The sequence below is a fragment of the Syngnathus leptorhynchus genome, chromosome 1 (genome assembly GCF_054491065.1).
Source record: "Syngnathus leptorhynchus isolate UIUO chromosome 1, UIUO_Slep, whole genome shotgun sequence".
Taxonomy (NCBI): Eukaryota; Metazoa; Chordata; class Actinopteri; order Syngnathiformes; family Syngnathidae; genus Syngnathus; species Syngnathus leptorhynchus.
The window spans coordinates 2,080,390-2,107,490 of NC_141195.1; the positions used below are offsets into that span (position 1 = coordinate 2,080,390).

At 44.0% G+C, this 27,101-nt stretch overlaps 1 protein-coding gene across 4 annotated transcripts in view; it reads left to right on the top strand.

Moving 5' to 3' along the window:
- The first annotated feature begins 285 nt into the window (after positions 1 to 285).
- The window catches only part of ngfa (nerve growth factor a (beta polypeptide)), a 50,664-nt gene continuing 23,848 nt past the window's right edge, over positions 286 to 27,101 (top strand). The window contains exons 1-3 of one of the 4 annotated variants that reach the window (XM_085919161.1): positions 286 to 310; positions 12,968 to 13,083; positions 22,854 to 23,039. The gene's annotated coding sequence lies outside the window, so the exon portion shown is untranslated. Of the gene's footprint in view, positions 311 to 12,461; positions 12,511 to 12,965; positions 13,084 to 13,364; positions 13,463 to 15,620; positions 15,731 to 22,853; positions 23,040 to 23,826; positions 24,060 to 27,101 lie in introns of those variants that run through there. The other 3 variants (XM_085919148.1, XR_015066985.1, XM_085919155.1) reach the window with 3 other exon arrangements.

The following is a 27,101-nucleotide window of genomic DNA, read 5'->3' on the forward strand; positions in this document are numbered from 1 at the left end:
TTTATCGTGGATCCCTGTATCAGTGTGTCATGATGAAGACGGAGGTAAAAATGCATGTGTGTGTGCGCTTCAAGACATGATTAATTTTTCAACAATCAATAACCGGTTTCCTGCCCACTTCTAATATTAACATGCATTACTTTTCAGGTTAACTGGTTCATTTGAAATGTCAGTGCTTTTCCTTCATCGAGGTTCCCAAATATTCATGACTTCCATGTCGATTAGGCCGCACATACGAAAAGGCTCTCTGCACGCTACTGACCTTCAGGAGAACTAAATGAAGACGACGTGAAGGATGGCGGGCCGGAAGGTAGGGGAGAAAATGGGTGTGTGATCAGAGATGGTGGGGGTTGCTCTCGCTCACATCCCACTGTCCTTTTGTCTGAAATGGCATCCACCGTAGAACGAAGGCCTATTAGAAGTGCATTAATAATAAAACAGACAAGAGAATAAAACTGCCAATCATAGCGTTCCGGTCGCTCCGATTTCCGGTAAATTACCGTGATATTCGGACTATAAGTCGCGTTTTTTGTCATAGTTTGGCGAGGGGGGGGGGCGATTTATACTCAGGAGCGACTTATATGTGATTTTTTTCACAAATTTTCAAAATTCAAAAATCCGCGATGCAGTGAAACCGCGATAAACAAACCGCGATGTAGCAAGGGATTACTGTCATTTGAACTGCAAGTGACGCGCGGCGGTTGTTTACATAGAAGGCAAAGGATTCAATCACGAAGATGACAGAGGGCCCCACGTACTATCGGCATCATTAGCGGCTTTGTTTGTAAGTGACACGGAGGACGAAGAGTTTGAAGGATTTAATGATTTGGAGTGACACAAGGTTTGAAAAACTATTATGGCTTTTACGCACGCCCGGTCCTTCTCGACGGGAGCTCTCTTTCACCTCCGTGGATGGAAGTCGGGGGCTGGCGCTCGGCAGGGTGGCTGTCCGGGGACGGTGGATGGGGCTCGGACATGGCTTTTATGCGCGCCCGATCCTATTTATGGAGCTCTCTTCCACCTCCGTGGCTGGACGTTCAGTAGTTGTTGCCTTGTTGAACTCTTGTTTTGTTAAATAAAGAGCCGTTTACCAAACCCACGTCTTTCCTGGTACTTTGTTAACGCTACAATACAGTTATATACGAGATCTTTGCAGCGCACGCGGGCGTTGTTGACATAAAGAACGAGGAATTTGATCAATGGATTTAATGATTTGGAGTGACACATGGTTTGGTAATATTGTTGTTCTATGAACCCACGCTTTCCTGGTACTTTGTTAACGCTACAATATAGTTATATACTAGATCTCTGCAGCGCAGGCGCGGTGTTGTTGACATAAAGAACGAGGAATTTGATCGATGGATTTAATGATTTGGAGTGACACAGATGGTTTGATAATATTGTTGTCATGTAAACCCACGTCTTTCCTGGTACTTTGTTAACACTACAACATAGTTATATACTAGATCTCTGCAGCGCACGCGCGGCGTTGTTGACATAAAGAACGAGGAATTTGATCGATGGATTTAATGATTTGGAGTGACACAGATGGTTTGATAATATTGTTGGAATATGATAGTTATTTTTAATATACTTTATAGATCGTTATATGGGTCTGTGGAATAATTAGAAACGCATCTTACAACGGGTCCAACGTCAGCATATGCGGTGCATACGCGGTGCATACGCGGCATTGTTTACATAAAGCACGATCGATGGTTTCAATGAATTGGAGTGACACAGATGGTTTGATAAACGTGTTTTTTATGTAATACTTTTGAATAACTCTGAATGTTACGTCAGGCCCGTTCTAAGCTCCTCGTTTGTGTATATGTCACGTTAGCATACCGTATTGTTTATCCTGTTGTTGCGTGTTCATGTCTGTTTTTGGTGTTGGATTTTGACAAATAAATTTGCCCCAAAAGTGCGACTTATACTCCGGTGCGACTTATATATGTTTTTTTTTCACTTTATTGTGCATTTTATGGCTGGTGCGACTTATACTCCGGAGCGACTTATAGTCCGAAATTACGGTATTCATCATGGGCACTGATTGGAACAGGAAAAATAGGGTGGAGAAAGCCAATGACAAAAAAATCGTGGAAAGAGCATGACAAAGCTGATGCTGATGTCACTGAATGTGAGTGAGCCGGAAAAAACGGTATTCGCTTGTTATGTAACGCACAAGAGTAAGGAGCGAGCTGCAGGTTGAAAACAGCTCATGACATGACAAAATACAAGTGAAAAGTTGTGTGCGTGTGTGTGTATATGTGTGTGTGTGTGTGTGTGTGTGTGTGTGTGTGTGTGTGTGTGTGTGTGTGTGTGTATATGTGTGTGTGTTGGCAAACATGAAATACACTGGAAAAAGTGCACTGCAACTGCTTACTAAGACACAGTTCTTGTCTTTGCTAACACTCATTTTGCAAAGAAACGTGGTCTGTTCGTTTCCTGGGAAAGTGCAAGTCATTAGGAGTCAATGAGTAAAGTATTGCTTCAATATGGCTGCTTTGGGTCTGTAAATGCGCTGCAGCAATGGAAAGCCACATCATTGGCACGTGCAGGCTCTTGACATGCAGGTTGTGCGCACAAGGGGCTTTTCCACGGTAAGAGGTCAAGAATGTTCTTTCCAATCATCAGTGGGGAATGTTGGAACAGGCCTTTGGTTTCTTTTTGTATGTGCTGTATAGCATGTGTCTTTGGTAAGAAAACTGTGATGAAAATTTCATTAACACATTTTTCAAAGTGAAAATATTTCAGTTGGTCGCTGTAGTGAGTGTGAAAACGCAGCAGTCGATATGTGCTGGGATTGTAAACACACTGCAGTCTTTCCATTATGACCCACTTGTTTTTTTTTCTTCCCATCGTTGTGGGTAATCAAACAAACTCTTTGCACATGTGCATAATCAACACCTGTGGATAAAATCTTTGGCATCCTTTCGTTAAAAGGCGAGTTTGCACTTTTACCCCAAATCACTAATAATAATAATAATAATAATAATAATAATAATAATAATAATAATAATAATAATAATAGCTGTGTGATCCTGGGCAACACAATTTGCTCCAAAATGCCTTTGTAGTCTTGGGAAAAATCCCAATAAAAATTGGACCTTGCACAGATTCAAGACAATCTGCTCCGGATGCAGTATGGTAGTAGCCCCGAAACATAACAGGGTATTCACAGATTGTGCAGTGTTCTTTTTCAAGGGAAAGTAATAATCGTGAATGTGAATGTAAGTGTGCAAGAATGAGTGTGGTGCTTGTGTGTGTGTTTAGAACAGCAAGACGTTGCTGCGCTTTGTTGAGTTTTCTTGCCACATGATGGAATTGCGCCTCAGGAAACCAGATGGAGACTCTCGCTGTGAGAGCTTAACAATTCAATTCCTCTTCACTGTCCATTGTTTATTCACTGCTAACATACCAGAACAATGTTCTGTACATCATTGCGCAATATAATGAAGTAAGTAAGGAAGGAAGTAAGGAAGGAAGTAAGGAAGTAAGGAAGGAAGGGAAGAAAGAAAGAAAGAAAGTTCTACTTTTTCTACTGCTTCTAACCATGCCATGCCATCATTTGAAAGCTATACTCCAAATGCGACTCGAGTCAATCTAGTAATCTCAATTATTAATCATTTAGCAGCAAGGCAGAGCTTCACTGGTGCTAAACGAGGCACTCAGACGAACTGTTGCCCCCCACCTCCTTTTTTTCATCGCATCTACCATTTTCCATTCAAATGACAGCCAGCCGCTGCTGCTCCCCGGTGGTCTTTAAAGTGAACTGAGCAGACTGCCCTTCATATGAGGGCAACGAGATTTAAATAGGAGATGCATGCAGGTAAGATGAGTGGATAATGTAAAAAGATGAAAGGCGACAGGTAAAGAGCTGCTCTTTGTGTCACACTACAAAAGAGAATAGAAAGCGCCTCAGACACCTGATCAGCCCAGAGAGAAAGACAGCCACGAGGGTATGAAGCGCATGTGCATGTGTATCTGAACGTTCTATCTGGGGACTGTGAGAGCAATGATAAGCAGGGTCCCCATTGTGCAGCTTTTACGGATGACGGCTGTAATGAGGGTTTGGGTTTCCAGAGCTGCCTGTTGCGTGTGCAGTGGCCCGGTGGAGGGGAGTTGAATGATTCTACACTAACCATACTATTTGTATGACTCAAATATGGTTTTGAGAAATGGACTTTATTGTTTAGTTGTTTTTGCACGTGAACATGTAATATTATTATTACCCACTAGAGGGCAGCATGAAACTGTTCTGCATCAAAGTTTCTGGCTATACTGGGGAGCTAAAAAGGACTAGTCGTGTTTTCTTCCCACTGACAAGGAGAGTCAGAGTTTTACAATTCATTTTACAATCAATTATTAATGCATTACTACAAGCTCATTTTAAATGTGTATTTTTTTATGAAATCTGCTAATATGTTTTACTTTCATATCATATAAAATGTGGACCCCCGCACGCGCACACAGACACACACAGACACACACAGACACACCCCCCCCCCCACACACACACACGCACGCACACGCGCACACACACTCGCACACACACTCGCTTATACTATTACTTCTCCATGAATTCCACTTTGCAACAATAACACAAAACGCATATGCATGTTGTTTTTTGACAGACTGAAAACAGGCGATGAGAGATTTACTGTCCCTAAAATGTACGCTTATATGTTTTGTATAATGAATTAGGTAGCTGTCGGTGAAATTGAAAAAAAAAAAACAACATGTCAGCGGTACTCTGCCAGCAGGGAAGTGATGAAATGCTCCCTTGCGAGCACTCTTCCCATGTAGAGCTTTTCCGAATTTATGCTTGGAAAAAAACAGCCATGTGCAGTTCTGTTGTCAATACAAGTCAGGTTTTACAAGAAAAGAAAAAACTGAAACAGAACCCAAGTGAGACAATCGGGAAGGGTGGAAGGGGAAACGGGCCATCTGATTCAAACCAGTGTATATCTTGGATATTCCTTTGTAATCCCACCTCTGGTGTGAATATGTCAACTGTGCAGGCCGACACCAGCACAGTGTACACCAGAAATGGAATGTGAGCATTTTGGAAGTTGGCCTGTGCTAGTTTTGAACCGCTTGCAAGATTTCTGTTGTCTTGGTCATCGCCACCGCCAGATCATTCCGGCTTAAGACCTTAATTGACCACAACGCGGCAATTTATATTTGCCGCTCCTTAGCTTACTCTCAAAGAATCATTTTCATGCTCGTGGTTGTTTTTGCATCTTTATGCTAATGGCTATAAAAATAACGATCCACAATATCAGAATTTATCATCAGCAAAACTGCATATCAACCAAATCATACTGGTTGTCTACAAAAACATGCTAACAACTCCCCAGTGTGTTCGAGTGAAATGTTTTCCCATGTCAAATAAAGACTGAATATAATTGGCCACTGTGCGGTCCGATGCTATTGTGTCTTGGCAAGTAGATAAACACGACTTTAGCGGTTTAGAATCAAGGCCGAAGGATAAAAAAAAATGATGTAGGCATCTGTTTGAAAGGAACAATACAAGTGAAGAATGCCAAATAACATGCGAGCGTATAAACCACAACAGACATATAGTGCAGTACATTGTGTCCAGAATAATGGCAGAGTGTGTAAGGAAGTGGCTTTTTTTAAAATTTGCACTCAAATGCATTGCACATTTTCTGCTTGAAAAAAAATAAAAAAAAATAAGAAAATGAACCCATCAAATCTGTTATTCTTGAAAGTGACAATATCTGTGTCAGCATTTTTTGCAGACTCAAGCACTGACTCTACAAACTGAAAAATGTTTTCTCACATTTTGGAATCTTTTTTTCGTGTTCACATGTCTCAATTTTCCGAAGAATTTGAGGGGTTGGTAAAAAAAAAAAAAAAAGTTTGGCGGATCACCGGACATATCACCCCTCCCCCATAAAGAATCCTTGCTCTGTCAGAATTTACGTTTCTTGGTGTGTGTGAGTAGTGAGTGAGCAGGCGGCAGCCTTCTTATCAGATGACAAACACACCCATAACACACCATTCGAGTGCCACTGGACAGCACCAATCTGCAAATTTGGACCGGATCTGTGGCCGTAAGGTTGTTGGTGCCTGTCGTGGCGGCAATCCCCGAACCCGCTGGTGGACACCGGCGGTAAGGGATGCTGTCAAGCTGAAGAAGGAGTCCTATCGGGCCGTTTTGGCCTGCGGGACTCCGGAGGCAGCTGACGGGCACCGGATGCCCAAGCGGAACGCGGCTTCGGCGGTTGCTGAGGCAAAAACCCGTGCGTAGGAGGAGTTTGGCGAGGCCATGGAAAATGACTTCCAGACGCCTTCGAGGAAATTCTGGTCCACCATCCGGCGTCTCAGGAGGGGGAAGCAGTGCACGGTCAACACTGTTTACAGTGGAGATGGTGTGCTGCTGACCTCGACTCGGGACGTCGTGAGTCGGTGGGGGGAATACTTCGAAGACCTCCTCAATTCCACCGACACGCCTTCCATTGTGGAAGCAGGGCTTGAAGACTCTGAGGTGGACTCTCGTCACTGAGATGGTTAAAAAACTCCTCAGTGGCAGGGCCCCGGGGGTGGCTGAGATCCGCCCGAAGTTCTTAAAGGCTCTGGATGTTGTGGGGCTGTCATGGCTGACACGCCTCTACGTGGACATCGGGGACGGTGCCTCTGGATTGGCAGTGGTGGTTCCCCTCTTTAAGAAAGGGGACCAGAGGGTGTGTTTCAATTACAGGGGAATCACACTCTCAGTCTCCCTGGTAAGGTCTATTCAGGGGTGCTGGAGAGGAGGATCCGCTGGGAGGTCGAGCCTCGGATTCAGGAGGAGCAGTGTGGCTTTCATCCTGGCCGTGGAACAGTGGACCAGCTCTACACCCTCGGCAGGATCCTCGAGGGTGCATGGGAGTTCGCCCAACCAGTCCACATGTGTTTTGTGGACTTGGAGAAGGCGTTCGGCCGCGTCCCTCGGGAGGTCCTGTGGAGGGTGCTTCGGGAGTACGGGGTGCCGAGCCAACTGATAAGGGCGGTTAGGTCCCTGTATCACCGATGCCAGAGTTTGGTCCGCATTTCTGGCAGTAAGTCGGATTCATTCCCAGTGAGGGTTGGACTCCGCCAAGGCTGCCGTTTGTCACCGATTCTGTTAATAATTTTTATGGACAGAATTTCTAGGCGCAGCCGAGGTGTTGAGGGGGTCCGGTTTGGGGACCTCAGCATCGCGTCACTGCTTTTTGCAGATGACGTGGTGCTGTTGGCTTCTTCAGGCCGTGATCTCCAGCTCTCACTGGAGCAGTTCGCAGCCGAGTGTGAAGCGGTCGCGATGAGGGTCAGCACCTCCAAATCCGAGTCCATGGTCCTCGGTTGGAAAAGGATGGAATGCTCTCTCTGGATCGGGGATGAGATCCTGTCCCAAGTGGAGGAGTTCAAGTATCTTGGGGTCTTGTTCACGAGTGAGGGCAGGATGGAGCGCGAGATCGACAGGCAAAATCGGTGCAGCGACAGCAGTAATGCGGACACTGTACCGGTCCGTCGTGGTGAAGAGAGAGCTGAGCCAAATGGCAAAGCTCTCGATTTACCGGTCGATCTACGCTCCTACCCTCACCTATGGTCACGAGCTATGGGTAGTGACCGAAAGAACGAGATCCAGAATACAAGCGGCCGAAATGAGTTTCCTCCGCAGGGTGTCCGGGCTCTCTCAGAGATAGGGTGAGGAGCTCGGTCATCCAGGAGAGACTCGGAGTAGAGCCGCTGCTCCTCCACGTTGAGAGGAGCCAGATGAGGTGGCTCGGGCATCTCATCAGGATGCCTCCTGGACGCCTCCTTGGGGAGGTGTTCCGGGCATGTCCCACCGGTAGGAGACCCCGGGGACGACCCAGGACGCGCTGGAGAGACTATGTCTCTCGGCTGGCCTGGGAACGCCTTGGGATCCCCCGGGATGAGCTGGATGAAGTGGCTGGGGAGAGGGAAGAAGATGGATGGATGAATGGATGGAGTGACTTAGATGGTTTTATAAATGTGTTATTTATGTAATACTTACTTGAATAACTCTGAATGTTACGTCAGGCCTGTTCTCAGCTCCTCGTTTGTGTATATGTCACGTTACCATACCGTATCGTTTATCCTGTTGTTGTTGGTTCATGTCTGTTTTTGGTGTTGGATTTTGACAAATAAATTTGCCCCAAAAGTGCGACTTATACTCCGGTGCGACTTATATATGGTTTTTTTTCACTTTATTGTGCATTTTGTGGCTGGTGCGACTTATACTCGGGAGCTACTTATAGTCCGAAAATTACGGTAACTGCAGCTTTGATATGGTTAGCGTTTTTGCTTCTTACCAAGATTGAGCATGCCAAACTTCTCAAACATTTTGTGCCATTCATTTCCCAACTTTAACAAATTTAACACTTCTTAGAATGTCATGTTTTGCCACCATCAGTATTTTTTCACAAAAAAATAGATTTTATTGATGAGCGCATTGCAAAACAAAAGATTAAAAAAATCCAGTAAGCATCAATTCGGGTTGTATAAATGATACTCTGGCTCTAAAGCGCCGTCATAGGTTTCAAGTTGTTCCCTTTGCTCTATTCTTTGCTTCTGCTCTCTTTTTTTGGTTACATTCTTTTGGTATGTACGAAGCATTTTAACAAGTCACTGTGAGGTCAGGTTGGTCATGTAATAGTCGCGCACCCCGGAGGCCATATGTGTTCTGTAGGAATTTTTACAGTTTTAACACAAACCCAATTGACTTCCAAGCATATGGAATTCCAATCACCGGATGCGGCTTTTTTTTTTTTTTTGCACTCTAGCTTCATGAATTCCAAAATAGTAGCGCGGCTCTGATTGTGGCCTCGCCGCAGTAATCTCAAGTGCTTGTTTGGTCTGCCGGACGCCGTCTGTAAACAGATGATTATGTGTTTGCTCGCACACAAACACAGATGCTATGTGGACTGTACGTAAACTGTATTCTCTTGACTTGTAAATATTTTATGCTTCCGTCCAAGAATTAAACATATAATATAAGATTCTTTGTGCACATATGTGAGACGGTCGGTCGCAGACAACAAATCTACACATAAAATTTTTTTATCAAGAAGGAATTAATTCAATTTAAATACCACAAATGATTTAAAAAAATTCTAGTAGGATATTAGTCACGTACTGTACAGCGGATTGTGGCTATGGTACACATTCCACACATCTTTTTTTGTTTTACTCTTGCTGTAGCCTGGCATTTCTGTGGTCCAGCAGTCAGAACTGTGACTTTATGAGATCCCCTCCCATCCATTACAGTTGCTATATATGACTGTATAGCACCTTGAGGCTCAATGGATTCTGCACAGTCAGAAAATGCAGAAATTGGGTTTCCCTGCGCTGGTGACTAAGCCAGGGTGTGAACCTACCTCCGACCCACCATGGAAGTCTTTTCAAAATGAACAGTACAGTCACTGGCAGAGCTGGGATTTTTTCCTTGGAGGGCCAAGGGGGGGTGCAAAACTAAACGTTTCCTACAAACCCTCAAATTTCTTAAAAAAAACAACTGTGACTATATTTTCCCCCACGGGCTATTGAAAAAAAAACCCCAATTCAAATAAATATATATATATATAAGTATAAAATAAAATAAATCACAGGTCAAATTAGAAGGCTATCTAGATTCTCGTGGACCAATTCAGCATGAGGGAACTGCAGCGGAATACCCTCCTAGAGGACACTGCCAGGACAATCGAAGGCACCTCCGACAGCTCTTCGCTTTGGCCTGGACATCCACTTCTTGATTTCCATATTATGTATTTTATGTGCCCTCTTTGCATCCATTGCAGCCTGGTGATCCTGAAAGGGGGATCCTTCCATCTGTGGTCCCTTCTCAAGGTTTCTCATTTTTCCCCTGGTAGGGGTTTTTGAGTTTTTCCTTGCCCTTTTGGGAGCCCAAGATCAGGGGATGCTTTGAGAATAATTGTCAATTGATTGTCTATGTGAAGCCCTTTGAGACTGCTTGTGATTTAGGGCTATACAAATAAACTTGACTTGAAACTTGACTAGAAAATACCTAAAAGTCAATTATCTGTCCTGGCACTCAGACATCCATTTTCTGTACCTCTTTGTCCCCATGGGAGTCACGGGCGTACTGGAGCATATCCCAGCCGTCATCGGGCAGAAGATGGGGAACACCCTGAACCGGTTGCCAGACGATCGCAGAGCACACAGAGACGAACAATCATTTGCACTCACACTCACACCGAGGGACAATTTGGAGTACTCAATCGGCCTACCAAGCTTGATTTTGTGATGTGGGAGGAAACCGGAGTGCCCGGAGAAAACCAACGCGGACACGGGGAGAACATGCAAACTCCACACAGGGAGGGCCAGAGGTGGAATTGAACTATGAGGCGGAGGGGCTACCCAGTGCACTACCGAGCCACCCAGACAGTCTCAAGCATATTTCGGGAGCACAGGTAAAATTAGAAAATACCTAAAATCAATCATCTGTCCTGGCACCCAGACAGTCCAAGCATATTTTAAAGGGGGGGGGGGCAGTCCCCCCACGCCTCCCCTCTATCGCCACCAGTGACTACAATCCAATCTGTCAATTTAGTCAGTTTTGAAAAACGATTCTGCTTTATCTCCTGATTTCCAGCCACATCCATCCAGATGTTTTCCATCTGATCTCCAAGTTTTTTCATCTTCACTCCATCATCTGGCATATCAAAGAACCTGGTTTTAGACTATTATTCTCACTCTTAGACCCCCAAAACACCTGCTGGCGGAATTGAAGAACCCACATGATTTTGATCAACAGAGGTTTTGGGAAATACAAATGGTGCGTTAGCCTTTCCAAATTGAAACTCAAGCCCTCCTCATGTCATACAGCCATACAAAGCAGCACGCTACCCATGCTGTGCTCCGCATATGTGGGCTGGATTAGTTTACGAGTGCAATGTTTTATTTAGCACGTGTCAAAGCGCTTGCGTGGCGGGTGTGGGTGTGTCACAAACACACTGACCCCGTGTCTGTAAAGAACCACAGAGGGATCGACAATGTACAATATTCTGAACGTCACTGAGAAACTTTTGGCAAAATCTGATACTGACTCATGAACATATGGAGAACATCAGCGTGTGCGTGTGCATATGCATAATCTCTTATTCAGTAGATGTCACTGCCTCCGTCACACTCATCTGAACAAGGATGCAACCTGACACCAAAGGGTTGAATGGCTCTCTTGTAATAACCCTGACATCATTAAAAATGAAAAGGCAACATGGCAATTACTACTTATTAGAGTTGGCCTCCCTCAGTCATACGTAGTGAGCGGTGTTTGCATCCATGTCAACCGCCAGAGCACATCCAGTCACAAGTGACGATTGAAAGCAAACACATATGGACAAATTTTCATTTGGTTGTAAAGTTGTAAATATGTTGTGCAACCAATCTGTTAACATTAATAACCAGGAAACCAACAGAGAAGTGGGAGGAAGTCATTTGGTCTCAGTGCTGTGGTTTCAGGCCAAATTTATCTCTATGGGTTGTCAACTTTGTTGTGTTTACTTCACTATCCACTTAACAACAATGTTTAACACTCATTATGGAGTTGTGGTGAATATTTGTACTCCACTTACAGTCGTGGTAAAGAGAGAGCTGAGCCAAAAGGCAAAGCTCTCAATTTACCGGTCGATCTACGCCCCTACCCTCACGACCTAAGGGCCATGACCGAAATAACGAGATCCCGGCTACAAGCGGCCGTAATGAGTTTCCTCCGCAGGGTGTTCGGGCTCTCCCTTAGAGATAGGGTGAGAAGCTTGGTCATCCGGGAGAGACTCGGAGTAGACCCGCTGCTCCTCTACGTTGAGAGGAGCCAGATGAGGTGGCTTGGGCATCTCATCAGGATGCCTCCTGGAGGCCTCCCTGGACGACCCAGGAGGCGCTGTACTATGTCTCTCGGCTGGCCTGAGAACGCCTTGGGATCCCCCGGGATGAGCTGGATGAAGTTGCTGGGGAAAGGGAAGTCTGGGAGTCCCTCCTAAAGTTGCTGCCCCCGCGACCCGACCCTGGATAAGCAGAAGAAAATGCATGAATGGATGGATGGATGGATGGATGGATGGATGGATGGATGGATACTAGAAGAGTGTCCTTTCACATCCACAACAGTAGATGGCAGTGGTGCTCTCATCATCAGAACTTGCGACGGGAGTACAAACTGTGTCAATAAAGTTATTCAGCAGTTTTATGTTTCAATTTGTCTTTAGTGTTAATAAAAATACAATGACGAGGTGTATTTATAACAGCTTTTAAAGACAAATGATCTTATTTATAGCCCTGGCGTCGAATTGGATGAGGCACAACATATTTTCTTCTTCCTGCAATGGGGGGCTGCCTGCTGCAGTCAGACGGTGATGCGGAGCACCTGGTCGCAATCAGTCAAGGCCAGGGGTTAAAATCATTGTCTTTAATGTGGGGGAAAAAACGTTGCTTGGAGGGCCTAGGGAAGCAGGAAGAAAGCTGGACTTGGATTATAAAAAGGTTGGAACTTTCTAAAACTGTATGAATTAATTCTGACTATTGTGACTAAAATGTCAGGATAATATGAGACTAATATAGAAAAGAAAATATTTGAATTACCACAAGACTGATTGGAAATACAGTCTAGGCATGACTAATTTTGGGAATGCCGCAATGCCTTTTGTCGGAAATGAGTTTGTTTGGAATGTTTAGAAAAGAATGGAATCACCATTTCCTTTTGTCCAAACGTCAGATGGTGCCAATTCAATAGTATTTAAGGCCTAATTGATCATCTGGGAAATTTTGTGGTCATACCAGTACAGCTTGAATCTCTTTCCAGTAAAAATTGCTCAGATTAGATCATCATCAGCATTTGTGGTTTTGATTATAGACTCGAATTCACTTTTCTTTTAAAACATGTAGTTTCTCACACATATGTGAATTTTTTTTCTAACACAATTTTATGTACACTTTGTAGGCAAACACTTGGACCAGCAAAAAAGACAAACGGTGCAACTCTAGACTACTCTTGATACAACTTGTGCAGGTGGGCGTTAAATGGATGGAAATTCCAGAAGGACACCAAAGACTACGGTGATTTATGACACAACAGAAAAAAACAAATCTTGTGATCAGAATGTCATTTTATGCCACAAAATCAATTCAAGTGATCCTCTTGGCAAGACAGCCTCTTGGCAAGACATCTTACAGCTGACCTTTAACTCTGGAATGTAATGCTAAAGCCACACACACCTTATCTATGCACTAACAATCTCAGGATCTCCGGATAATCAACAGCAGCTGTCTGCTAACATAGTAAAACACAAACATGTGGAATTCCTTCTCACTTTCTTTGTCTATCAAACAATTTGAAGAGCGAGGCAGCGGACCGACACTGACAGCAGCAGACACTGGAACAAAAATGGCAACTTTGGAGGTTAATCTAAACAACTGTCAGCCCTTTGGCTGAAAGGCAAGTCCCATTTATACATTCCTGTAAACACACACAAACATAAACACACATCTTTCACAAATATAACATGAAGGCATTCAGACCCTGGCAGCATGACCTGTGTCACTCCATCCATCACTACCAGGCGATTTGGACCTGCCAGTTTACAGAAGGAATAATGGCCTAGTTTTCTTTTGGCAGGTAATGACTGGTTTTACCGGTCACATTTTGTGTTTGACAAAAAATCTATACTATTCTATTCTGTATTAACAGTTAGAATAATAATTAATATTCATTTTTGGTGGTGTAAGGTAAGATTTTCTTTGTGAAAAACGGGCCACTTGGCTCAATAAAGTTTGACAACCAAAAATTTAAATCATGCCCAATTTGGACAAAAGCATGGGGGTAGCTGGAAATGACACCAACAGGAAGATAAACATGTAGAGTTGTCACCCAACTTGCACGTGGGCTAACCACGTGCCGCACACACAGTCAAACGTGTCCATTTCAGTTTCCAAGTAAGAGGAGCCTTTAGAATCTGTTAAAGCCAAACTGAGTCTTCTAAACTGTTTGACAGCTCGAACCATTATTTGAGTTTGGTTTGCCCATTTCCTGTCAGTAGCAGGATGAGGTTGAGAATTAGTAACAACCATACCCGTCTTTGCATAACATTTACGTGCCAGACGGAGACTCGGCAATATGTGGATGAGATTAAACAGCAAGACTGAGTGGGGTCATTGTTGTAGTGTCATGTAAGATGCTCCCTGGATTGTTGTCGGATTCCCAGACCGAGGCTACGTGCTGTCGCTGCCTCAGCCTCCGCCAACATTGTGCTGACCTGCGATGTGGCAATGGCAACACATGACATCATTCACGGGTAGCTGGACATAATGCAAACGGGACATCTGTCATTCATTGTCCGGTTAATATTTGCGAAACTTCCTCCAACATTTTCTTTCTGGGCCCGAGTCTCGATTGCTCCTTATAAAGTTGGGCATCGGCATGCACCAGATTTACAAAGCGGTGAACCATTTCAAGCCAGATGTTCCTTTGTACACAAAAGTGTCTCGGAATCTTAAAGAGAAAAATGTTGTCGTGTATCGTGTGTTTGCGAAAAGGTTGACTGACATAAACCACTCATTTCGGCATAGCCAATAAAAACTACTATGTAAAAAACGAGGTTGCTGTATGATTGTGACCGACAAATACACAAATGTTCTGCCTCTGGTCCATCTGCTATGTGTTTATCGTTTATTGTGTTACTGTAAATCAGTGCTTCTCAGTTATTTTCTGTAATAGAGCCCACAAGTACAAGCTGATAAAATGGGTTGGAAAAAAATGAAGGCCCTTGCTTTGGATGACGTCAATAAAATATGTGAAACAAACTCACTTTTATGAGATTTTGTTAAATGTGATGTCATTCAACAAGTATCCACCTCGGATGTCCATAGGCAGAAAGACTTGCAGTCCAATCACTTGCAGTCCAATTCTATTGTGATCTTGTCATTGCCGGAGCTGGAAATTTTTCCTTGGGGGGCCAAGAATAAAAAAAATAGTTACAAACTCCACAAAGTCTTCAAAAAATGGTGATACTCATTTTGTGTTCTCGACGGGGGACGGCTGGAAATGTGGAAACAAATTCCTGGAGAGAAATATTTCATAGGGGGCCAGTAACACCCCACCCTACCCCCTTCACTCCGCCAGTGGCTTTCCTGTGTGGTCCGACTGAAGTCAGACTATGTTAGTCAGACCTTTAAGTTTGAAGTTGGGGAGGCATCTTTATTACTCTGAGGCCAGCGCTCACGTCATAACACTAAACACCAGCAGGACTTGGCCTAGCAGACCAGCAGGACCTCCCACCCCCGGTTCTTTACATGCACTTTAACGATAATTTTAACTCCTGTGATAAGAATAATAAAAAATAAAAGTACATTGCTAATCATCGCTAAGATGATTCTATAAATTGTAACAATAAATATCACCTTATAGTGGGAAAAAAAGCCAAGTGGAAAATTCAGCAGCAATTACTTTAATCGCAAACTCAACTGTTTTATAAACCAACATCCTCGGAGTAAGTTGAGAAGCGTCACCTTCACTGCGAGGAGTCAGACTGTCAGACATTGGAATACAGTAGTGTTCCCCGAAAAATGACTGTAAATTGTCTCCATCTTTGACCAAGGTCCTGTGCCGAGCACGAAGCCACCACATCTTTTCTCACTTGGAGAGGCTTACAAGCAGCCATCGAACTCCAGCGGCCTTCACTGATTGGAGAAATGTTTGGCACTGAGGAAGGGTGTGTTTTCCCAGTCCTAATCACACACACAGACGCACACACAGATTTATTTTTGGCCCATAATATACAGCTACACCCTTAATTTGAAGAATTCAGTACTAAAATCTCAACTGGGATCATGCAAAAATGTTCATATCATTTTCACATTTTAAAGTGACATTTCCTATTTTGATGATTAATTAGAAATTTCAGGAAACGATTACAAATGAGACAAACAGTTAATTAAATTATTTGACACTGTTGCTATCACACCTTTCATTCTTCTGGGAAGACTTTTGACTAGAGCTTTGATTTGTGGTGAAATTTGTATAAATTTATTCAAAACGTTCCTTCATGAGGTCAGGGTCAGTTTTGTTTTACACCACAGGTCAGTTAGGTAGTAAAATGTACTGCTAAAGCTCTACTATGCATGTATGCACCTAATTTGTTACAGTGACCTCACTGTCAAGCTGAAGCCAAAAATGGCTTTCTCATGACTTTTCCCACAAAGTGTCAAGGACATAATTGAAGCACTAAGCAACAATTCCACCTCAATCATCTCAAAACTTTCAGTCATTGTTTTTCTTTAGAGGTACGCGCATACATTTTAAGGCCATACATTTCTTCCACCCCATAAAGAGAAAACATAATAATTTCTGTTCTTCCAGCTTTCCAACATGTTCTTTTTTAACTATTTTAAAAACCTTTCCCGGCTGTACAATGACGTGTTTTGTCTAAATTGTTTTGGGGCAAAGAGGAAAAAAAGCCCCTTCCCATGGGCTCACCACCTATAGGACGGGCCAAAAGGGTCGGGTGCAAAGTGAGCTGGCCGGCGGCCAAATGCGGGGACCTTGGCGGTCCGATCCCTGGCTGCAAAGGCTGGCTTTAGGGACATGGAATGTCACCTCTCTGGCTGGAAAGGAGCCCGAACTGGTGTGTGAGGCAGAAAAGTTCCGACTAGACATAGTTGGACATGCCTCCACACATAGTTTGGGCTCTGGTACAAGCCCTCTCGAGAGGGGCTGGACTCTCTTCCACTCTGGAGTTGCCCACGGTGAGTGGCGTCGAGCAGGTGTGGGCATACTTATTGCCCCCCAGCTGAGCGCCTGCACATTGGGGTTCGCCCCGGTGAGCAAGAGGGTAGCCTCCCTCCGCCTTCGGGTGGGGGGGACGGGTCCTGACTGTTGTTTGTGTCTATGCACCGAACGGCAGCTCAGCGTACCCACCCTTCTTGGAGTCCCTGGAGGAAATGCTGGTGAGCGCTCCTTCTGGGGACTCCATCGTTCTACTGGGTGACTTCAATGCTCACGTGGGCAATGACAGTGAGACCTGGAAGGGCGTGATTGGGAGGAACGACCCCCCCAATCTGAACCCGAGCGGTGCTCTATTGTTGGACTTCTCTGCTCGACACGGATTTTCTATAATGAACACCATGTTCAAACATAAGGGTGTCCATGTGTGCACGTGGCAGCAGGACTGCCTAGACCGCAGTTCGATGATCAACTTTGTAGTCGTGTCATTGGATTTGCGGCCCCATGTTTTGGACACTCGGGTGAAGAGAGGGGCACAGCTGTCAACTGATCACCACCTGGTGGTGGGTTGGCTCCGATGGTGAGGGAAGATGCCGGTCCGACCTGGCAGACCCAAACGCTCTGTGAGGGTCTGCTGAGAACGTCTGGCAGAATCCCCTTTCAGGAAGAGCTTCAACTCACACCTCCGGCAGAGCTTTTCCCACGTCCAGGGGGAGGCAGGGGACATTGAGTCCGAGTGGACCATGTTCCGCGTCTCCATTGTTGAGGCAGCCGACCGGAGATGTGGCCGTAAGGTCGTGGGTGCCTGTGGTAGCAATCCCCGAACCCGCTGGTGGACACCGAGGGTAAGGGATGCCGTCAAGCTGAAGAAGGAGTCCTATCGGGCCATTTTGGCCTGCGGGACTCCGGAATCACCTGCCGGGTACCGGATGGCCAAGTGGGTTCGGCGGTTGCTGAGGCAAAAACCCGTGCGTGGGAGGAGTTTGGCGAGGCCATGGAAAATGACCTCCACACGCCTTCGAGGTAATTCTGGTCCACCATCCGGCGTCTCAGGAGGGGGAAGCAGTGCACTGTTTACAGTGGAGATGGCGTACTGCTGACCTCGACTCGGGATGTCGTGAGTCGGTGGGGAGAATACTTCGAAGTTCTCCTCAATTCCACCGACACGCCTTCCATTGTGGAAGCAGGGCCTGGAGAGTCTGAGGCGGACTCTCCAATCTCTGGGGTCAAACTCACTGAGGTAGTTAAAAACTCCTCGGTGGCAAGGCTCCGAGGGTGGATGAGATCCGCCCGGAGTTCTTAAAGGCTCTGGATGTTGTGGGGCTGTCATGGCTGACACGCCTCTACAGCATTGCGTGGACATCCGGGACGGTGCCTCTGGATTGGCAGACTGGCGTGGTGGTTCCCCTCTTTCAGAAGGGGGACCGGAGGGTGTGTTCCAATTACAGGAGAATCACACTCCTCAGCCTCCCTGGTAAAGTCTATTCAGGGGTGCTGGAGAGGAGGATCCGCTGGGAGGTGGAGCCTCGGATTCAGGAGGAGCCGTGTGGCTTTCGTCCTGGCCGTGGAACAGTGGACCAGCTCTACACCCTTGGCAGGATCCTCAAGGGTGCATGGGAGTTCGCCCAACCAGTCCACATGTGTTTTGTGGACTTGGAGAAGGCGCTCGACCGCGTCCCTCGGGGGGTTCTGTGGCGGGTGCTTCGGGAGTATGGGGTGCCTAGCCAACTGATAAGGGCGGTTTGGTCCCTGTATCACGATGCCAGAGTTTGGTCCGCATTTCTGGCAGTAAGTCGGATTCGTTCCCAGTGAGGGTTGGACTCCGCCAAGGCTGCCCTTTGTCACCGATTCTGTTCATAATTTTTATGGACAGAATTTCTAGGAGCAGCCGAGGTGTTGAGGGGGTCCGGTTTGGGGACCTCAGTATCGCGTCTCTGCTTTTTGCAGATGACGTGGTGCTGTTGGCTTCTTTAGGCCGTGATCTCCAGCTCTCACTGGAGCGGTTCGCAGCCGAGTGTGAAGCGGTTGGGATGAGGGTCAGCACCTCCAAATCCGAGTCCATGGTCCTCGGTTGGAAAAGGGTGGAATGCCCTCCTTTGTCTGGTTACCAATAAGGCGAAGCTCATCTGATGACACATGGTCAGTGTTGACAGACTGTAATCAACCTAGACTCACTCATCACCCATATTTTTTTTCTCCAATTACTTGTTTCACTCACCTTCACTCCAGCCATTTGAGAAAGCTCACAGGTGCTGTTCGCTACAGCAAATTGCTCGAAAGAAAACCAGAAGGGTGAACTGTACTATGTGTGAAGGGAACATCTGTCCACAGTTTACCGTGGCGTGTCAAGTCAAGTGCCAGATACAGTGAAATTCAAAGAAAATGTCTCTCATGGGATGGACCAAATAAATAACCCTCTTAAAGTTATCACTTGACTTTATATACGTGATGAGCTCAGTCAGCCGACGATATGATACGTATTTTCTTTCTTTCTAAATTTCCTCAACTTTTTGCTCTAAGGTGTTCCATCAAGCAGTTGTAGTTCAGACCTTTCTGTTTAAATGCTCTGGTTTTCTCTCACAGTCCAAACATATCCTTTCCATGTCAAAATTGGAGATGATTAGCTGGGAAAAAAGCAACTTTCTGAAACAAACAACTCCCATCATAATCGTTTCATCGAGTTGTCTGGCAAGCAGTCCAATGTTAATGCTGCTTCTTGGCCAGAGTCAACAGCATTGGACTCCAGTGTACATGCCAACCCGACCAGGATAAGCAGCAAAATAAAGATTTTTGCCCATGATACAGTGCAGCACCAAACAAAAGCGTTGTTATGAGACTCTCCACAGTAATTCGGAGTGCATGTTTCTAAAGCAGGCCCAACATGAGCATCTGAAAGATTCTACAGAATATTCTACATGTCTCTGTTTATGACTGCATTGCATTTGGCCTTTTCCAGGAAACATTGTGTTGTGGTTACGGGTAAATTAACCACAAAAACGTCTTCGCTCAAGTTGGATCATGTTAGAGTTCACGTGTAACCTTTTTCTATGCACTCGGGCCTGTGAAATCTCGAGCCGGCTGAGCTCATTTTCATGACGTGTTGAATGTGACAATGCTATTTTATAATCTAATCCCTTGTGCATACTCACTCTGACATTGATCTCCATTAGTCTAAGCACACCAAAGGACAGCTCAGGACAAAAGAACGAGCCTAAAAGCCAATAAAAACGTTTGATAATGCTTTCTTCTCTCTAAATATTTAGCGGAGTGGATCTCAGTTTGTTACTTTTGTTGTTGCTTTGAGTCATTAAATTAGGTTTTCCCAAAACATTTTCAACTCTGGGTCCAAATTAGAATGAATCACAATAAAGGTAAAAATATCGGTATCTAAATTGTGACGTAACGTGATGACAGAGGTGTCAAATCCAAGTCAAGAAAGAAGAAATCATGCCACAGTTTGCCAACAGTGCTTCTAATCAAACAAACAAGCTAGTATTCAAACCAGCGGGAGCTAAATAAAAAGAAAATTGCATTTATTACAATCACAATTAAGGTACAGTTATTTCGATATCTTAAGGGTGATGTAACATAATGACAGAGGTGTCAAGAAAGAAAAAACCCTGCCACAATTTGTCAATGGTGCTTCTAATCAAACAAACGAGCTCGCAGATAAACAAGCTAACAGGGGCTAACTCGTTTACCTTCCACTTGTTTAAAATTACATAATCACCTCTGGCTAAAGCTGATGTTTGGTTTTGTAAAAGGAGATATTAGGATAGTTTGAAAGTGTTGCTTTTGGTCATACTTTGTGATAAAAAATGGGACTGTAGAATTGAACAATACATAAAAGGGGAATATGTGGTCAGTTATGTTTACCACTCAGCACTTTGCACTAAAGACAAAGTGTCTCCGTTTTAAGATGACAGGGGCACATATTCCCCCTTTTACTCTAGCATAAGGAAGCAAGAGTGTCCATGTGAATTCCCAGGTGTGATTGCTTATGTAGGAGTTCATCGACTAACACTGTTGAACCCTGACAAAGACTTGCAAAGACGTTTTGGAGAAGTAAAGCCTCGCCAGCTGCTGCTTTGTTCAACCCCCAGGTGTCTCTTTTAACTCTCCATTGCTCTCATCTCTCCTTGCTCACCTGTTATATTTCACCAATAATCCCACGCCTCACTCAGGCCAAGCAGGAATGTTTAACATCCGAGAAAGCCACATTTTAGGCAAAGCGCGCATAGCCTATAAAAGCAGGATATTTATGGATCACTCACGAAAGTTGATGAGCTCTTCTTCCTTGGCTCATGCTACACCCTTTCAGCAAAATCTGTAAAAGTCACTTGATTCCTGGTCATGGCTCATCTGTGGCTGGACATGGTCTACATTTCTCGACTGACACATTTCTGAACTCCTGCTCCCTAGTGGAGTAGTGGCATCGGATGGGATATCGTCTGATCCGAATGATGTCATGATTTGTGAAGTGCTTTTTTTATTACAGTGGTGCTGGCAGGGTCCCGGACCACTTGTGTCAAACTTAAGCCTCTGGGCCCACCACATAATTTTATGTGGCCCAAAAAAGCAAATTGTGTTTGTCAACTTCCATGGCGCTCTATTAAATAATTGCCAAAATGTCATGTGCAATGTTGAATAAGAATAAGAATAAGAAGAGTAAGAATGGTCGTTCAAACTGCAGCAGCCATTGCATGCCACGCAGTGCGTGAGAGTGTGTGCAGGGCTACGCTCTAGCTTGTGCATGCCACAGACCGTCCTTGATGGGACAATAGCGGGATTCTACAAAGGGAGCCTGTGGGAGGAAGGCGACAGTGGAGTCAATGAATGAGGAGGCTTCCAGATACGTCAGCACTTGGCCACCGCGAGGGTGTAGGAGGACAAGCCTGGCAAACCAACAATGTGCAGGATGTCACACATACACTATGCAAACAATCAAGGGTATACCAAGCATGTTTGGTCTTTTGGGTGAGAACTTAAGGTTGAATCTAAAACCAAACCAAAAAAACGTTTATAGGTTAACTTAATTTGAAGTCAAATTATTGAATGTAGATGTACTTTTTGCACAAATTTCTCTTTTTTTAAACCCCTTTTCACACTGCACTTGGTCGAGACATAACACAATGTATTTGTATTTATTGAATCAGCTGTGGGGTGGCCAATACATTTTCAGGGATGGCGATGGCCACCTCCTAGTGCCACCTCTGTATCTAGCCTTTGTGAAATCTGTGTTTTTAGGCACCCTTTGAATTTTTTACTGTATCACAAACTTAAACTTACTCAAACTTAAAAAGTAAAATGAAGGTATTAGACATTGTTTCAGGTCCTGAATATAATTACGATGTGCCCTTTAATTCAAAGACAGCTATGCAGTGCATCTAGAGCAACTTAAATCCTTGCAGTAATTCATCGAGCAGTAAATTGATTATGACTCCTCCCGATTATTGCTGGGAATGCATGTATGTGCATGCACTGTTAAAATGATTAAGTTAACATATTCTGGAATAGCACTAATGCACCTAGTCTTGATGTCAAACCATTGACAAACATTTTTGCCCTCCAACCTTTCCAACTCGTTCAAAGGTGTTAAGATTAAAAACAGGAGATAAACTGCATGCAGGTCTACGTGTGAAGCGGACTCACTGACACCAAGTTTGAAATATGAGCATTTTAGCGCACTCCTGACCTCTACGGCGCACCAGCCCGTCCTCCACCCCCTCATCATTTCTCACCCTGAAACAACCTCAGAGTCGAGTGCGAGGGCAAAGTCCACCGTCTGGGGGTTTCCCCTTTCAACCCTTGCCCCGATAACAAGGGCCTTGGCAAATCTGACAGCGACACGCTTGGGGCATTCGGCAAATGCTCGCCAGGGTTATAACTCAAATGCAGGGGTCAATAACCTTAAGAAGAAACAAAGAAAAAGAGCGACAGAATCCTCTCAAGTTAGCACCTGTGTTATTTTTTCGGGTTTGCACCCTAATAAAGTTTCCTCATTAACACCAAAGCAGCATTAACATATCAAGTGAAACTGAGCAATTCTTTTCGCTCAAGGGGGAGAATGACAAGATGACACTAACACACAATCCTTCCTTTCTCTCAGTTTTCTATCTGTTAGAGAGAAGCGAGGCGAGGATGACTGCCTGCTCTGTCTGACAACGATACGGTTCGGGTCAAAGTGACGCTGCGCAAGACAGCAGCACTTTAGAAGCAAAAGAATGGAAAGCGACAAACTAAAGAGCCAGAGCAAGAAAGAAGTGGCACTGTTGTCTGGGGGTCCGAGCAAATGGTGGGTGTGGCTTACCCTTCGAGGTGCGTGGGTTAACTTTTCATATTTCGCTTTGCCATCAAGCAGAAGTTGGGAATGAATATTGGATCGCATTTCTTGCATAGTTGTTGCAGTCTGCACTACCTTTGCCAATCTGGAAAGACATTTAAGATTCCAGCGATTATCTTGGGAAGCATTTGATACAAAAGGAGGGAACTCTGACATTGTGGTTTTGTTGTGGTTGTTTTTAAATTTCAGTAACATGCATTTCATACTTTGACTGACTTATGGCAATTTGAGAATAAGTAAATATGGAATTCTGGTGATGTAAACAATGTGTAAATTCAGACTTGGAGCAAGATAAATTTGTGCTGTTGTTTTCACAGTACACTTGAAATGAACAAACATTACAATTTTTAATAGAAAAAACACATTAGAATTAATATATGAATGGGCTGCTATCGCTTACTGGCCTCAGTGAAGCCACCGGTGGCCATTTTATATTGCCACTCACCAAACTTGAATACATTGATTTCGCCACAGCATTTTCACATTATATTCTGCTTACCTTTACTTTTGTAAATGCGCATTTCACTGAAGATTTTTTTAAATCATCTGAACGTTTGTGCTTTTTCTGTAAAACAAAATAATCTACCTCTCAACACGACCTCTCACCTCCACACCTCCTCCATAAGGCAGCACATGGGAACAGACGGCACTAGGACCTGCAGTGAGGAACACCAACAGGGAGGGAGCAATATTGGGACTCTTGTTACTAAAGTTTTAGAACAATCCATTTTCCAGGAGTGTGGGAGAGCGAGACACACACACACACACACACACACACACACACACACACACACACACACACACACACAGAAGTGAATGTCCCCGGCTCTGGATGCACAGCTGTGATATTAAGAGCAAGGATCGGACTTTGGGATAATTTTGGCAAGAGAGTGTGCTGGAATATCCAAATAACTTTTTTTCTGGAGGTTTTCACTCACTGGGGAGAGAAGGAGAAGGAGCGCTAAGAGGCTGGTGAGTTTTTCATTTTAAATATAAGCATGTGTGGTCTTGATGTTGGATAGTCAAAAGCAGGACAGAGTTTTTCTAGAGAAGTTGGCTTTACGCCTTCTCAACACCTGTTATTAAGTGAAAGTGGAGCATCTGAATTTACACTGAGGCCAGAGTGACCCTTCTGCTGAATTTTCACCTCAAACACATGATTTCTTACTGATAAAAAGTGAGTGGGGTGGGGAAGTTATTGTTTTCTGGAATTTGGATATACAGACAGCTAAGACAACCTGAAGGGTGAGAATTGCCACAGTAGAGACTGGTTAGGAGAGAACTGGCAGGAACACGGAGCTTCTCCAAGCTTCGATTGGAAGCAGCTTAGTGTTCCAAAAACCCCGAGACATCAGGTTACCTTCTTTCTCGCTCACCCCCTTTTTGTCCTGTCTTTCCCCCTCTGTTTGTCTGTCTGTCTGTCTGTCTGTCTGTCTGTCTGTCTGTCTGTCTGTCTGTCTGTCTGTCTGACTGCTCATGTTACACAACCCTCGAGGGCTTGTAGATTAGGATGAGCTCCAATGTCCTGTCTGAAATATGCTGTTGAGGATCCCCCTTACACATGTCTAGGTGGGCCCATGCCATTGTCATTGTTTATACCTTGACAGGTATACTGGATGTATGCATTCCTTTCTGTGTATACAAGCGTGTGTGCGTGCGTGCGTGCGTGTGTGTGTGTGTGTGTGTGTGTGTGTGTGTGTGTGTGTGTGTGTCTGTCTGTGTGTGTAGCGAGACTTCAGGCCTGCCACTCCTACCAGGGAAATCCTTTTTGGCTTTGACAGTAGAGGAATGTCATCCAGGACCCAAATTTACTTTAAATCTTTGAGCAGTCAAACCAGAGGCCTCCTCCAACCACTACTGACCTCTTAAGTACATAGTCGTACCTTATATACAAGTTTTATTCATCACCCATCTTTCCACATTGAAATTCCTAGAAATGTCATTAATCTGTTCCAGCTTCCACCTTAAAAACCAACATGTTTGTTTGTGTTAATATGGAACATATATCACTCTCCCTTTTTTAAAGTAATTCATAAAAACATAAAGGAATAATATAATTAAATAGAATGTAAAGAATTCAATTGTTTGTGACAGTGTTAAAAAAAAAAAGTGGCAATTGTAAAAATGACATTTTACTTTTTTAAAACGAGCTAGTACATTTCTTTGTCAATTGATTTCTAACATGAACTTTCAGGATTGATTTTTAACATTTATTTTGCTCCAACTTAAGGTCAAACTGACGTTTGGAATGTATTTTTGTCATGAACGGAATGGAGCAGGGCGACCAAATGCACAAATACAGCTTGGACCAGGGTTTATTGAAGAGAAAAGGTAGCTGGAAGGGAGGATAAGGGGAACAGACAACGGACAAACTAACACGACGACCTAACCAAACCAACAACTGAACTGACCGAGAGAGGCAGGTGACTGTGATTAGTACATAGATATATCATGGGCACACAGGAGTGGAGGGGGCGAGCACACGGACACAGGGACAGAAACTATGACAATATACACATAAATTACACACGGGGAGGAGTCGTGAGAATCTTACTTTAGGACACAATACATATTGGAGACTTATTTAATCTTACACTTCACAAAAAAATACTTCTATTTCTACGGTCAAAAAGGTGCTATAATATTTGTCATTTTTCATAGAGGATAAAGAATACATGCCTGTGAGTACCGTTATCTGTCTACATGTATCTACACCAGTAAATTGCTAGGTGAATTGAATTGAATTGAATTGCTTAATTTTCCATCAATATTTGTTTATTGAGCTGTTTCTATGATCACAGAAGGTCTGTTTTTTTTTTTAAACCCCAAGTAAAGTAAACACAAACTGGTGTTTGAATGGAAGGCAGATGGAGAGTTTTCCAGTGCAGACAAAGATGTCTATGATTATTCATAACCAGCTCAGGTTCCCTTTGAAGCTGAATTACAGTTTTCCCTATGCTTGCGTGGGAGGGGGGGTGGGAGTGGAGTCTAAAGAGAGAAAATGAGCTCCAACATCTATCTAGTAGTGTACAAAATATGCATTCATTATTTATATAAATACAGTAGTCAAAGCTCCATTCATATGCAGTTAAATCAAAATATATAAGCTTGATGTGCAGGTTTTATTTCTGTGCACTTGGTCTCTATCCTCACGTTCGGATGGATACAGTTTGAGGTTGTAATTACTTTTTAACAGTGTCTGGAATGTATAACTTGATGGCCACACTAACAGCCAAATAAAAACTTGCAGTACCAATTTAGCAAGTGAACCTAACTGCAATTTTATATGCATGACGCAGTCGAGCAAAATGGTACACGTTCCCTGCTGTGCAACGCCTCCATAAACCGTTGCCATGGGGCCTTTTGATCAACTGGTGCCACCAGACAATTTGACATCTGGGGCAGTGCCAGTTGGCAGCGGAATTTTAATTCGGGAAGTGTTGTGTGATTACTTTTCATGACTTAAATACTTTGAATCAAAGAGATAACATCTTTCATACGGAGAAAAAAAAACATCCACATTGATGATTTAATTCATCCTCTGTGGTGAATGAATCTAATGATTTATAATGTTGCCACTATGAATCACCTGTTAAAATTTATCCTTACAGTTAAACTCCAAATTGGAATCCCAACTTGCTAAAGTGTCAGCACTGACATCTTTTAAGCACTGCTTGTTATTTTCTGCGCCATGTTGCTTTCAACGAGGCTGCCTCACTGTTTCCTTAACAGCAGCGGTGGCCAGCAAAACAACATCTTGTACGTGCGGTAATTGCCTCGAGCTTTTTGGGGAAACGATTCAGTCTGAGGCATGTTAATACATTCCAACTGAGTTTTAAGAGCATTTAGATAAGACAATAAAAACTGTGCAGTAATTCATTACTAGATCAATCATATTTAACTGAAACTAATGACAATGTATACTAAAACCATGGTTCTCCAACTTTTTACACCTTTTACACTAAATAAAACAAAATATTAATATTTATTAATAGTACCAACATGAAGTCATGT